The 14,393-nt window shown below is 46.9% G+C and overlaps 1 protein-coding gene across 2 annotated transcripts in view; it reads right to left on the reverse strand.

The window, feature by feature from the left end:
• The window catches only part of SAMD4B (sterile alpha motif domain containing 4B), a 36,189-nt gene extending 27,213 nt beyond the window's left edge, over positions 1–8,976 (reverse strand). The window contains exon 1 of one of the 2 annotated variants that reach the window (XM_070387718.1): positions 8,823–8,976. The gene's annotated coding sequence lies outside the window, so the exon portion shown is untranslated. The remainder of the gene's footprint in view (positions 1–8,822) is intronic. The other variant, XM_070387719.1, reaches the window with a different exon arrangement.
• Between the last annotated feature and the right edge of the window lie 5,417 nt (positions 8,977–14,393).

The following is a 14,393-nucleotide window of genomic DNA, read 5'->3' on the forward strand; positions in this document are numbered from 1 at the left end:
AGTGTCCAAGGAAGGCTTGGAGACTCTGCATGAAACCCTGGGGCTTTAGGAAACAAACGGTCACTATTAGGGGAAGGACAAATAAGGAGTTTGGAATTAGCAGATACAATCTACTGCATATAAAACAGATAAAACAATAAGGTCCTACTGTATAGCACAGGGAACTATATTCGATATCTTGTAATAAACAATAATGGAAAAGAATATGAAAAAGACTACACATACATAGCTGATTCACTTTGCTGTACATGAGAAATTAACACAACACTGCAAATCAACTATACTTCAATAAAAATAAATGCAAAATTAAAAATAACCCCTAAAGGAAGTGTTCCTATGTTTTAGACAGAAGAAGAATGCTGGGTGTTTGGTCTGGATGGTGACTGGAGATGAGGACTGGATGGCTTTCTTCCACCAAAGGGCCAAAAGGCCTCCAGCTTCTCTCCTGGGCACTTGGCAACAGTGAGAAAGGATGACTTGGCTTGGTGAGATTAGCCAGGAAAAAAGCATCAGCACAGACTATTTGAAGGCATCTTACTGTGGTAGCAAATTACTATGATGGATTCAGTGGATTTGCCTGCCAAACATCCACACCCATCTTCTGGTACCAGGCCCCTAAATTCCCTTTGAAGAATTAACTGCCCTTCTTGGATCCAAGAGTAGACATAAAGTAAAACTTGGCCACGGAAAGCCCTCCCTGGACTTTGCTGTAAATACTAGGGAAAATAAGTTCTTGGTTAGGGGTGCTCAGATTATACACTATTTTCTGATATTCCTGGTTGCTACTGCTGCTACCTCACAGTGAGCACCCATCTCAGAATGAAGCCAATAGAGATGAAAGCAAAGTCAAAAGTTGAGGGAAAAGAGAGACTTGTTCATATCGTTAGAAGACCTGTCTCTAGCTGGCTTGAAGCCTTTCACCCCACCTCCCCATCCCAGACTTTTCAGTTACATGAACCAACAAATTCCTTTTGGGCTGAGGCCAGTCTGATTTGGATTTTTACCACTTAACACTTCAACTTTAAGCCTTGACTGTTCCCATACAAAAGAATTCACCACTGCTCTGGTCTCTTTATCCTTAGGTGACCAAAAATGACTCCCTGTCTTTGAGAAAAGACACTAGAGGGAATCCCTCTGGTTAAGTCCTCAAATAATCCAACAATATGGCTACCATATTTGGTCTTTAAGAGACCAAGGAACCTTCTTGAGAAGCATCTTCCAACCCTGGAAGGTGGGAAATGGAGTCAAAAACTGGCTAAGATGTTCCAGGAAAAACCAGTCATTGGCTCTTTCTCCGAACAGTGAAAAGCAGCCCACATACAGGAAGCGTCTCTGGAGGTCAGCTATCCTCTCTCAGAAGTAGCGCTGCAGAGTCAGTCAGACAGGGCTGAACCAGAGCTCTCCTACTGACACTAACTTGCCATGCTGATCTTCCACAAGCAACTCAGTTTCTTCCTCAGTGAAGCTTAAGAATGAAATGAAACAATGTACATAAGATACCTAGAATGATGTTTCACATGTCTTCACATATCACATATTGTATTATCTGCCAGGCCTTATGCTAATAGCTTTCCACCGATGAGCTTGTATGATCTCAAAAACTATAAACACACATATACATATCCTTATTTTACAGATGAAGACACGGGCACACAGAGAAGGTTAAGTCACCTATCCAAGATTACACAGCTGAGCTGAGATTTTTAAGGCCAAACACTCTGGTTTTAGAGTTCTTGCTTGTTCCTGTGTTTAATGCTACAGCCTCCTGTATGTTCCCTTCTACTGCCTAAAGTTCAACCAAAGTGTATACCCTTTAATGCCAACATCTCTGGACAAATGAGGGCGTCCTATTAGCCTTCCCACCTATCCCTAGCCCTCGTAGAACATCCATGTAGGCCCTGGAGGAACTTGCTCATTTCATGAATAAGATAATAGGCTAGTTACCTATGGTTAATTCACTATCTCAACTTGAGAATAGGAGAATGTGAGAAGCCAAGGTAGCCCAGCTTCTGTCTTGTGAAAACTAACCATTATTTTCAGAAACTCCTAAAATATGTATACAAAATATATATATTATTGCCTCAACCAAGACTGTGCCTTTTGTATGAATGGTCCTGGAGAAGGGAAGGAGAGGAGGGGAAAAACTAGGAAGGGCCTCCTGGAAGATAACACAGCCTGGGGAGCTATGGGAAACTTGCATAATTTGGAGTAAGTGATTTTACCTTGTTGTGCTTGTTTTCTCATCTGTAACATGGGTTTAATAATAGCACCTACTCTCACAGAGTTGTGGGGCATAAATACCCTCACAGAGATGTTAGCTAGTATCATCATCCTGGATTCCTCTCTCTAATCCCACCATCAACTCCCGTTTGCTCAACACCAAACATGTATCTGTATCTCCATTTTTACTACTACCACCATATTCAAGTCATCATCCTTTCTCATCTGGATGAATGTATTGCCTCCTGTTTCCATTCTTGCCCATTTTCCTTGCAGAAACCAAATTTTCTTTAAAAACAAATAGATCATGTTACTGTCTTGCTTTAGAAATCCTGTAAGAGCTTCCAAATGCTTGTAAGTGAAAATGTAAATTCCTTACCATGGCCCACAAGACCCCAGATAATCTGGCCTCTGTGAACCACTCCAAGCCCCTGCCCCTTCTGCCTCACTTATGCTTCAGCCACACTGATCTCCTTACACATCTCAGGGGTTTTGTGCTGGCTGATTCCTCTACCTGAAATGTCCTTCCCCAGGTCATCATATGGCTGGTTCCTTTCCATCAATCAGATCTGGGTTCATGTGTGCCCCAATCTTCCTCATCTCCCCAGTAGGAGTCTTTGGTCTGATATCATTGTCCAAAAGTGTTTCTTCTAAGGCTATAGCTCTTCTGGAAACACCTAGACTGGAAGATCCGTGAGGGAAAAAAGACTGTGGCTATATTATTCACTGTTATATATTCAATTTCTACCACAGTGCCTGAAACATAACAGACTGTTAATAAATATCTGTGAAAAATTTCTCCACCTTGCAGCAGTCTTTTCTTCACATGTAACAATGGTTAAATTAGAATGCCGAAATCTCAGATCCTCCCGCAACTGGTGCCTTCTTATCTTTCAGGTTATCAGCTCAACTGTCACTTCTTCAAAAAGGCCAATTCTGACCACCCTGTGTACAGTGGACAATCCCCTACCCCGTTCAATTTGTTTTAATTCCTTCATAGCACATATCACTATCAGACTTATTCATGTATCTTCCCTCCATCAGAATATAAGATCCAAGAGCTCTAAGACCTTGATTATTTCATTCACTGCTGTATCTCCAGTACCTAAAAAGTGCCTTCATAAACTGTTTGATTGTTGGGGACATTTGAGATATGCATACTCTATATAATAATGTTGTTCTGTTGCCCTCAAGCAGACTCTATTCAACAAATTCACCCTAAAACAAACAAAACAAAACTTACTCACAGTAACCTATTTAACCCTCTCTAAAGCTCTGAGTACTGGAAACCCAAAGCTGAGGTAGGGAACTGAAAAGCAGTACTCCTGGATTCTACTACCTCAAGACTACAACCAAACCAAGTCAGTCATCTCATTCCTGTTTTTCCCAAGTGAAAATCACTCAGTCATGTCTGACTCTTTGTGACCCCATGGACTATACAGTCCATGGAATTCTCCAGGCCAGAATACTGGAGTGGGAGGCCATTCCCTTCTCCAGGGGATCTTCCCAACCCAGGGATCAAACCCAGGTCTCTTGCATTACTGCTGCTGCTGCTGCTAAGTTGCTTCAGTTGTGTCCTCCCGCATTGCAGGTGGACTCTTTTTCAGCTGAGTTACCAGGGAAGCTCTGTTTCTACCAGCGAGATCCCAAAGTCAAGTCTGGTGGGGTCAGACTAGCCAAAAACAATCTCTGGATCCAAACAATCATACAGAACAGAATGACTGGGGCTGGGCAACAGTGAGGAGGGGACCACCATCAACACTCAAAGGTCAAAGGATGGAATCACAGTTCTATCTGGTTCAGCAAGCAAGAGAATCTCTAAGAGCACTGCTCACCTAAACATGTCTGAGGATCTTCGGTCACGGTCTCACACTTAGCTCAGAGAAGAAACTGTTTTCAAACTGGGGCTCTCAGTCAAGAGTTCTCTTTCCACTGAGACTGCTAAGGATGCAGAGTTCAAGTCTGGGGTTGCTAAGGGCCATTTTGTTGTCACAAAGCAGAAATCAGCTGAGGATGAAATTAAGTCAGTGGAGAAATGGGGCGATTACTAGGAAGACTGCTTGAACTTCTGGATGCAGCTAGGTCTATCTAGGAACCATTCTAGTTCTGGACTTTTCAGTAACATGAGGCAATTAATTCTTTTTTTTAAGCCAACTTGAGCTAAGGTAATGCCACTTACATCTTTAGAGTCTTGGCTGCTGAGAGCTTTTTTTTTTTGCTGAAACTGAGCACTTTCATATACAGGGCATTGTTCTAAGTGTGTGTTTTGTGTGTCAGTCACTCAGTTGTGTCCGACTCTTTGTGATACCATGGACTGTAGGCTGCCATGCTCCTCTGTCCACGAAATTCTCCAGGTAAGAATACTGGAGTGGGCTGCCATTTCCTCCTCCAGGGGATCTTCCCAACCCAGGGATCAACCCTGGTCTCCTGCATTGTGGACAGATTCTTTACCATCTGAGCCACCAGGGAAGCCCTTGTTCTAAGTACTATATACATATTAACTATTTAAGCCTTATAACAATTCTATGAAGTAAGGTATCGTTACTACCTTCATTTTTTAACTCTGGAAACGAAGGACTAGAGAAATTCAGTAATTTGTTTTAGGTCACAAAATGGGTAAGCAATGAGTGGGATGCAAATCCTGTCTACTTGAAGAGAAAATCCAACTCTGACTTCAGACACTATCATCCTGGGATGGACAAAGCCAGAAACCTATTTGAGCCACTTGTCCTCAATTTCATCCTTTGTAAAATGAGGATAATCATAGTTTACCTACCTCACAGTATTCCTGTGAATATGAGATGAGACAATACACATGAAGCACTTAAACAGTGACTGGTAGATAATAATTACTCAATAAACAATGATCATTATTACTCTTTGGGTCACTAAAGTGCACCTGGCAAATACAGTGCAGATGGAGGAGATCTGTTTTCTTTCATCTGTGTCCTTCAGGTGAAGAGAAGAAATGCCATGGGTTAGAGGTGAAGAGTCTTTTTTGCTTTTGACCAACTGCATAACCTGCTTCCTCTGCCTGGAAGGCCAATCATCCTTGTCCCAACTCTTGTGGAACAGCACCCAGTCTTACCACCTCTTCTATGAAGTCTTTCCAGATAGAGGGTTCCTTTTCTCACTGCCAAATTCCCACAGTATATAGTTTTTACCTCACATTCTGTCCCATGTACCTGACCAACCTCTCTACTGGTCTGTGAGCTCCCTGAAGGCAGACTTCAGTGTTATCCTTGTGATCTGTTTATTCTTCTCAAACTTAGCTGCTGGTTAGCCAATGATTCCCTACAACTTACAGAGGCAAGAGCCCACTTTGTGGAATTCAGAGAACAAGTTATATCCCAGTACTTTCCAAACTCCCAGTCTGGTCAGCATGAGTGGACAAGTACATGAAAAACTACAAGGGAGAAGATAAGTGGCGCTCTATGAAGTACAATGGAAGGCTCTGGGTAGTAAGAGAATGAAGATTGGAAAGTGTCTTAAGGGAAGAGTGTTTATGTGGAGAAGGACAGATGAGGAATAGGTGAGAAGAGATGGACATGTGTGTTCAAGGAAGGAGCAACTTGAAGCAGAAACACTGAAGGATATGGGATGGTATGGAGCAGTAGAGGGGAAGCCAGAAGGAGAAAATGCTGAGGAATATCTGAAAGGGAACCATTCAAAGGCAGAATCTGAAGTAATTCTCAGAGGGTGGGGTAACCTTGTGAACAAGCCAGAAACCTTTCAAGGAAGGTAAGGAATCTTCTGGAAAGTGGGGACTTCACAAAGGGGGCTCCCAGGAAAGTGGGGGTGAGCAGAAGGGCACAAGGGCATACCCTGAGGCATCTTTCAAGGTGCTTTTATGTGGAGAAAGGGAAATCCTCTTAGAGGGCAGTGGTTCTCAAATTTGAGCATGCATCAGAATCACCAGGAAGGTTCCTAAAAACAGATAGCTACTGCCAGGTTTTCTGATTCAGTAGGTCCAGGTTGGGACCCAAGAATTTGCATTTCTAACAAGTTATCAGGTGATGCTTGTGCGCTGGTCCAGGAACAACACTTGGAGAACAACTACTATAGGGGGAGGGATTCTTTTGTGAGGAAGCACTCAATGTGGAAAAGGAAGGAGAAAACTTCTGAGAGGAAAATTGAAGGAGTCCTCAAGAAAAGTCTAAGGAAGGGTCTGACTATCTCTGAAGGGAGGAGGGGCCTATGAAGATAGAACCAAAGAAAAATGTCCTGAGAGAAAGAGCTCTGAGGGCTGGAACTTCAAGGGGTAAGGGTATCTCTTGAGGATCTTTTAATAAGAAGGGACACAGAGGCTCCTGATAGGGGAAGTCTGTAGGGTGCTGGGGGCCTATGGTGGGATAATGGGGGAAAGAAGCTCAGATCTGAGAAGGATCTCTAAGTTGATTTCACAGGAGAGAGAATGGAGGAGATGAAAGGGTATAAGTGGAGGTTCTAAAAGGGATACGTAATAAGGCCTTGAATAAGGTTTCTTGGAGATGTCAGAGGGAGAATCTGAGAGTGCGTTCTGAGGAAGTCTCACATAGTGGTGGGGTTGTTGATGCACAGCAATTTTGGAGAAAATTCTCTAAAAGGAGTCTGTGGATGTGTGGTCTTCTGTGAGAGATCTTAGATTTACTGGAGCAGGATGACAGGTGTCTTTTTAGGAAAAATTCTCAAACAGCTCAGATGAGAAATCTCTGAGTAAAGCCTTCAATAAGGTATATGGGGAAGGTGGTTCTTCTGAGAGAAAATGTGGGAATGTCATAGTAAAGGGTTTTTCAGAAAGAATTCTGGGACTTTCTAAGAAAATGAGCTCAGAGTTATTTTGAGGGAAGACTGCATGGTGTTGGGTGTCTTCCACAGAGGGTTCTAGAGGATGTGAGGGAAGCTATGAGGGTGAGTTCAGGGAGGGAATTATCTAGTAAAGTCTTTTAGTAAGTAAGTAGTAGTAGTGGTGGTGTTAGTCAGTTAGTTGTGTCCGACTCTTTGTGACTCCATCGACTGTAGCGCCCCAGGCTCCTCTGTCCATGGAATTCTCCAGACAATAATACTGGAGTGGGTTGCCATTTCCTTCTCCACTCTCAGTAAGGCAGGAGGTCTGTAAGTAGTGATTCAAGGGTTACTGGAAGGGTATCTAGGAGAGATTTCAAGGTCATATCTCAGAGGGCTCGAGGGGGTTGCTGGGGTCTCTGAGAAGGTATGAGGAGGTCTTGAAAAACTGCATCTCAGAGGGGTTAAGAAAGGGTCTTAGGGTTTATAAGAGTTGTGAGGAGGAAAGTTCATCAGAAAGCAGGTCTATAAGGAGGGACCTTGAAAGGAGGATTCTAAGGGGGGTTGATGAAAATATCAGAGAGAAACTATGGGAAACCTTTTGGAATCCTAGGAAGCAATTTTTGAAACATTTTGTGTGGGTTACTGGAAAAGATTTGGGATATATAAAAACGGTTTTGAAAGAGGCTCGTGGAATGTGGAAAAAGAGTTTTCTGTAGATTCAGGGAATCTCTGGAGAAGATTTTTGGCATAAATGAGGAGGGTCTCAGGGGAAGATTTTTGGGGTATGTGAGGGTGCTCTATGGAGCATTTCAGGGTGGGGAAATTTGAGGAACATGAAGAGATCTTTGGGACTTTTGGGACCTGTGGAAGGGCCCAAAGAGATGACTTCTGGGATGTGTATATGGAGAAGGAGTGTATATGTGAGATGAATTGGGGGGAGGGGTGGGGCTCCAGATGAGTTTTGAGGATCCGAGGCCATTTCAGAGGGTCTCTTCGGAAGATTTTCCAGGGTACATCAGGAGCATTCTGGAGCAGTCCAGGGGAAGGGGCTCTGAGATTTGGGGGCCATGAATGGAAAATCTCCAAGGCGATTGCTGGAATGGGAGTAGATGGGAGGGAAAATTCTTGGGATGTGTGAGAAGGAAGTCTGGCGATATTGTTGGGATGTGCGAAGTAGGTCGCCGGGGGAGATTTCTGGAATGCACGGGGTCTGGAGGGGATTTCGGGGAGTCTGTGATCTGAAGATTTTTAGGGCTTATGAGGGAAGCTCCTGGAGAAGATATCTGACACATATTGTTGGAATACGAGGAGTGGCCCCGGGGGAATATTTCTAGACTGAGGAGGAGGATGGGGGATCTGGGGCCAGAGCAGGGTTCTCTGAGGAAGATTTCTGAGGCGTAGGACAGGGTCTGGAGCAGACGTGGAAATATCAGGGGTGGTCTCTCGACAAGCCTTGCGCACGGCGGGAGGGGACTGAGGGCTTCGAGTGGACTCGGGGGGGGGGGGGGTCTGTGGGCGTGCCCTCTAGGGAGCTGTCTGAGGTAGACCTGGGGAGGGGGTCACGAGATGGGCCGCTGGCCGGGCTCCCGAGCCACCCCGAGGGGCGAGGAATTCGGGGAGAAGCTCGAGAAGCGGCCTGTGAGGGCGATTCCGGGTACGGGTGTGAGAGATCCTCTCGAGGGTCGGGACCCCTGAGGCCCGCGCTCCGCGCCCGCCGCCGCCCGGGGTCCCTGAGGGGGCGGGGCCGCCCGCGCGGCCTGGGGCGCCCTGAGGTGAGCCCCGAGAGCCCCGACCCGCCGCCGCCCCGCGTCCGCCTGGCTCTGCTCGCCACTCACCGCCTCGGCTGCCGCCGCCGCCGCCCGGGCCTCCTCAGGCCACCGCCACCACCGTCGCCCCCTCTCCGGCCCGAGAGCTCCCCTCCCTCCTCCCGCACCGACCACCGCCGCCGCCACCGCCGCCGTCGCGCTGCGTCACCGCGCCGTGCGTCACCGCCCCTGGCCCCTCCCCGACGGGACCGCCGCGCGCCAGCATTAGTTGACGCCGCGGTGACGAACCGCGCGCTCGCCAACGGGCGGCGAGGGCAGCCCGAAGGGCGGGAGGTGTGCGCGGAGAAAGGCTGGGTCCCGGCGGAGAGGGGGGCCGCGGGGGTTGAACAAGGCCCACGAGGCCCACCCCTAGCCCCGTCGGATTGGTCGGCTGCTCAGCTGACGGGCAGTCGGCCCTGCGGGGTGGGGTGGGGGAAGAGGCGGGGCGCGCGCGGCGTTGCCATGGGCAACGGGCCCGGCGGCGCCCGGGATTGGGCCTCCCGGCCCGCAGGGGGCAGTCTCGCGCGTGTCTACCGCAGCTTTGCAACTAAGTCACAATTCCTGATTCTGGCGTTCAAGGCCCGGTGGTCCGCCTGGCCCGCAAGCCGGGCTCTAGGCCTGGGCCCCGCCACGCCCTTATCATCCAGGTTGCGGGTAGACCCTAGGGCAGCTGGAGTCTCAGATTCTCCATCGCAACCCTCTCTTAGTCTATTGCTGCTGCTGCTAAGTCGCTTCAGTCGTGTCCGACTCTCTGCGACCCCATAGACGGCAGCCCACCAGGCTCCCCTGTCCCTGGGATTCTCTAGGCAAGAACACTGGAGTGGGTTGCCATTTCCTTCTCCAATGCATGAAAGTGAAAAGTGAAAGTGAAGTCGCTCAGTCGTGTCCGACTCTTAGCGACCCCATGGGCTGCAACCTACCAGGCTCCTCCATCCATGGGATTTTCCAGGCAAAGAGTACTGGAGTGGGATGCCATTGCCTTCCCCGTCTGAGTCTATTGCTTCTCTCAATTGGGAATAGGACTGAAAGAAACGATGCATACAAAGCGCTGGGCACAAAGCAGGCGGTCAATAAATGGGAGTCATTGCTCTGCCAGTAGTAACCTATTCATTTCACACACTGCCCTGGAGCAGCGTGAACTAAGCATAGCGGGGGCACTAACTGAAGGCTCCCAGGTGACAGAGGCGTGGTTGTTCAGTTCAGTCTCTCAGTCGTGTCGGACTCTTTGCGACCACGTAAATCGCAGCGCGCCAGGCCTCCCTGTCCATCACCAACTCCCGGAGTTCACTCAAACTCACGTCCATTGAGTCGGTGATGCCATCCAGCCATCTCATCCTCTGTCGTCCCCTTTTCCTCCTGCCCCCAATCCCTCCCAGCATCAGAGTCTTTTCCAATGAGTCAACTCTTCGCATGAGGTGGCCAAAGTACTGGGGTTAGAGGAACCCAAAGAAAGGGAGTCGGAGAGGAATGTAGAGTTTAAGGCAGGGACTGGTGGGAAATAAGCCATGGCCAGAAATTTGGCCACTTGAAAGAGTTTGGACTTGTCCCAAGGGCGCTGAGGAGCCATGGAAGGTCTTCGCCCCAAGGAGAGTCAGGGGGTTGGGGGGAGAGGGAGGTTGGAAAGCTGTCCCTGGTTTCTGTATAGAGGATGGATAGGAGGGAATAGAACTAGAGCTGGGTGTTTGGGGAGCCAGCTGGGGTGGGAGAGGGGCGTTTGCATCAGGGGAAGAGGGAAGAGGAGGAGGAGTAGGTGCCAGGGACTGATGCCCAGGACCTTCGGAGAACCTACTCTGGGACTCCAAGGCCACAGATGGTGAGGGAGGGAGAAATTCAAGCCAAGGTCCTCTGGCTAAAAGGTTGAGGGGGAGGGGTTGGAGGCTTCCCTGAGGAGGAGACCCAGAGGTGAAGCAGGTTAGGAAGTCGCTGAGTCTAGTGTTGGCTACCCAGCATCAGGATTTAGGAGGCGCCACAACCCCTGGGTCTGGGGCTTAAAAGAGTTATTGGGGCCAGAAGCCTATATTTGAGGATGATCAAAGATAGTAAGTAAAGCTGTGGGAGTTAGTGACCTAGCCTGGGGTATGAAGGGTGAATGGAAACAAACACCAGATAGAACCTTGAGAAGAGGAGACACATAAAGTTTGAGCAAAGAAATCGACACTTTTAACAAAGATTGAGAAACAGCAGCCAGAGACAGCGAGGAGGTAAACCAGGAAAACGGGGCATCTCTGGCACTGTGAGGATAGGCCATTTTAAAAGATGGCAGGGGTACATCACTAACCGCAAGTATTGCCACCTCCGTTTAAGCAACAACTTTCAACGCCATATAGAATGGTTGGGCTCCAAGGACACTGATTCATTTATTTATTCAATAATATTTCTTGAGTATCTAATATGTGCCAAGCACTGCTTAAGATACAAAAAATTCAACAACAAATGAGGCAGGCATGAAGCTTACATTCTAGTTGAGGGGCAGAAACAAATGATACTTTCAATGTTTATTTGGTATATTTCAATGTAACTTGGTGATAAGTTCTATGGAGAAAATTAAAGCAAGCTAACGGCTGGAGAGGTGGGATCAGCACTGTTTTAGATAAGGGAAAGGCTTCTTTGATCAGGTGACATTTGAACAGAAATCTGAAGGAGTGAAGGGGTGAACCATGAAGGAAGGAGGGTTCAAGAAAAAGGAGCCAGCACGTGAAAAGGCCTGATGTCAGGATCACTCACAGAACCAGAAAGAGGCTAGTGTGGCTAGAGAGGAGTGAGCAAAGAGGAGAGTACTGAAAGACAAGATCCAGGAGGTAACAGAGGAGGGATGGTGGCAGATAATTAAGAGCTTTTAAAGCCGCTATAAGGACTTTTGCTTTTACCCAGATAATATGGGAGACATGAGAGTATTGAGTGAACAGGTATGTCAGTTGGTTTGGGTTTTTGTTTTTGTTTTTGTTTTTTGGCTTCACTGCACAATGTGTGAAGTTCACGCTGACCAGGGATTGAACCCATATCCCCCTGCAGTTGAAGCCTGGAGTCTTAACCCCTGGAAAGTGAAAGTGAAAGTGAAGTCGCTCAGTCCAACTCTTTGCAGACCCCATGGACTGTAGCCTATCTTAACCCCTGGACCACCAGGGAGTTCCTGGCTTGGTTTGGGTTTTATTAGGATCTCTCTGACACGACTGAGCAACTTCACTTTCACTTTTCACTTTCATGCATTGGAGAAGGAAATGGCAACCCACTCCAGTGTTCTTGCCTGGAGAATCCCAGGGATGGGGGTGCCTGGTGGGCTGCTGTCTATAGGGTCGCACAGAGTTGGACACGACTGAAGCGACTTAGCAGCAGCAGCAGCAGCAGGATCTCTCTTGACAGTCCTATGAAGAATAGAGTGTGGGGAGAGGGGTGGGAGCAGAAAAACAGTGAGGAAGCTACTATGAGAGTTCAGGCAGAAGTTGAAGGTGGCAGGGGCAGAATATAGGCTGTGGAAGGGGAGGAGTGAGCCAGTTCTGGTTATGTTTGGAAGTTCAGAGGTGGCAGGTTTTAAGGTACATTGTCAGAGGAAAGAGATGGGTCAAGGACGACTCCAAGACATCCAGATGGAGTCATGCTGGCAGTTGGACATAAGAGCCTAGAGAGGCCCAGGCTGGGGAAATAATTAGGGTATCCCCCTTTGAATACTAAGAGGCTGATGCTCTCAGGAAGAGGGGAAGGAGGATAGAAAAGAGAAGCAGACTGAGGGCTGAGCCCAGGGACTCATGACTCTTAAAAGGAAGCTGATCTGTGATCCTGCAACCCCACTCCTGGGCATATATTCAGAGAAAACTATAATTCAAGAAGATACATTCCAATGTTCCTTGCAGCACTATTTACAATAGCTAAGACAGAGAAGCAACCTAAATGTCCGTCAACAGAGGAGTGAATAAAGATGTGGTACATATATACAATGGAGTACTACTCAGCTATGAAAAATAATAGAATAATGCCATTTGCAGCAACGTGGGTGCACCTAGAGATGGTCATACTAAGTGAAATAAGTCAGAAAGACAAATACTGTATCACTTATGTGTAGAATCTAAAACACAATACAAATGAACTTATCTGTGAAACAAATAGATTCCCAGACATAGAGAATAGATTTGTGGTTGCCAAGGAGGAGGGGGTGGGAAAGGGATGGATGGGGAGTTTGGGATTAGCTGATGCAAACTGTTACATGGAAAATGGATAAACAACAAGGTCCTCTGTATAGCACAGGGACCTGCATTCAAATCCTGTCATAAACCGTAATGGTAAAGAATATGAGGGACTTCCTTGGTGGTTCAGTGGTTAGGACTTCGCACTTTCACTGCCAAGGCCACAGGTTCAATTCCTAGTCTGGGCACTTTTATCCCACAAGCCTCATGGTGCAGCCAAAAAAATGAAAAACATTGTATATATATGTTTAGCTGAATCACCTTACTCTACAGTAGAAATGAACACATTGTAAGTCAACTATGCTTCTATAAAATTTTAAGAAAGGAACTGAGAAGGAGCAGCCAGAAAAGCCAGAGGAAATCCAAGCTGGGGTGGTGTTCCGGAAGCCAAGTGAAGAAAGTGTTTTGGGCACAGGAGTGATGGATGATATCAGATGCAGCTGACAGGGCATGGCAGATGAAGATTAAGAATTGACTACTGGGTCCAGCGCCACAAAGCTCCTTGGCGGCCCTCTGACGGTGGTCGTTGGTGGTCCTTGTCATTGGAGAGAGACAGGAGTGAGTCTGCTGGGAGAGAGTTGAGGAGCAAATTAGAAGGAGATATTGGAGGCAGCGAGTGTGGACAATTCTTTCAAAAAGTCTTGCTGAAAAGGGAAGGAAGTGAATAGGCAGGAGAGAGAAAGTTTATAGGTTAGTTTTAAATTTTATTTATTTATTTTTGGCTGAAACATATGGAATGCAGGATTCTAGTTCCCTGACCAGGGATCAAACCTGTGTCCCCTACAATGGAAGCAGGGATTTTGCAGTGGATTCTCAACCACTGGACCACCAGAAAAGTTCCAGGGTTTTTAGTTTTTAAGACACACCATGGTGTGTAGGCCAAGGGGAAAGATCCAGTAGAGATAAGGATATTGGTGATACAGGGAGAAGGAGGGTAGCTGCAGGGATGCCCTTGAGGAGGTTAGAGAGGGTGGGATCTGCCTACTGCTATGGGAGGGAACTCAGCACAGTGGGCCAGACATTGTGAACATACTCTATTATTTGTGTGTATTTTTTCACAGAAATACAGAGGGGGTTCTCATAAATCACTTCCCTTTTATTTCTACTATATATGATAGTTAGGACATTATATTGATTTTAGGGAGAATTTATGTGTATAAATAGGTTGCGTTATCTAGGAATTTCATTCCAGGATGGGAATTGGGAGGACAATACAAAATGCTCTTCATCATAAAGGAGGTACTGGTCTGATAGGATTAAACACCAGTGTTGTAGTGCCCATTATAAGGCCCCTGAGGTTGAATAACTGCAGAAAAAAAATATACCATTACCTGAGTGCTGGTGAGTCTCCTCTTTCTCCTCCATTTCCCCATCAACCTAATAAGTGGCAGTTTGATCAGCAAACATTTCTAAGTTCCCTCTT

Source organism: Bos mutus, chromosome 18 (genome assembly GCF_027580195.1).
Source record: "Bos mutus isolate GX-2022 chromosome 18, NWIPB_WYAK_1.1, whole genome shotgun sequence".
In the NCBI taxonomy this organism is placed as follows: domain Eukaryota; kingdom Metazoa; phylum Chordata; class Mammalia; order Artiodactyla; family Bovidae; genus Bos; species Bos mutus.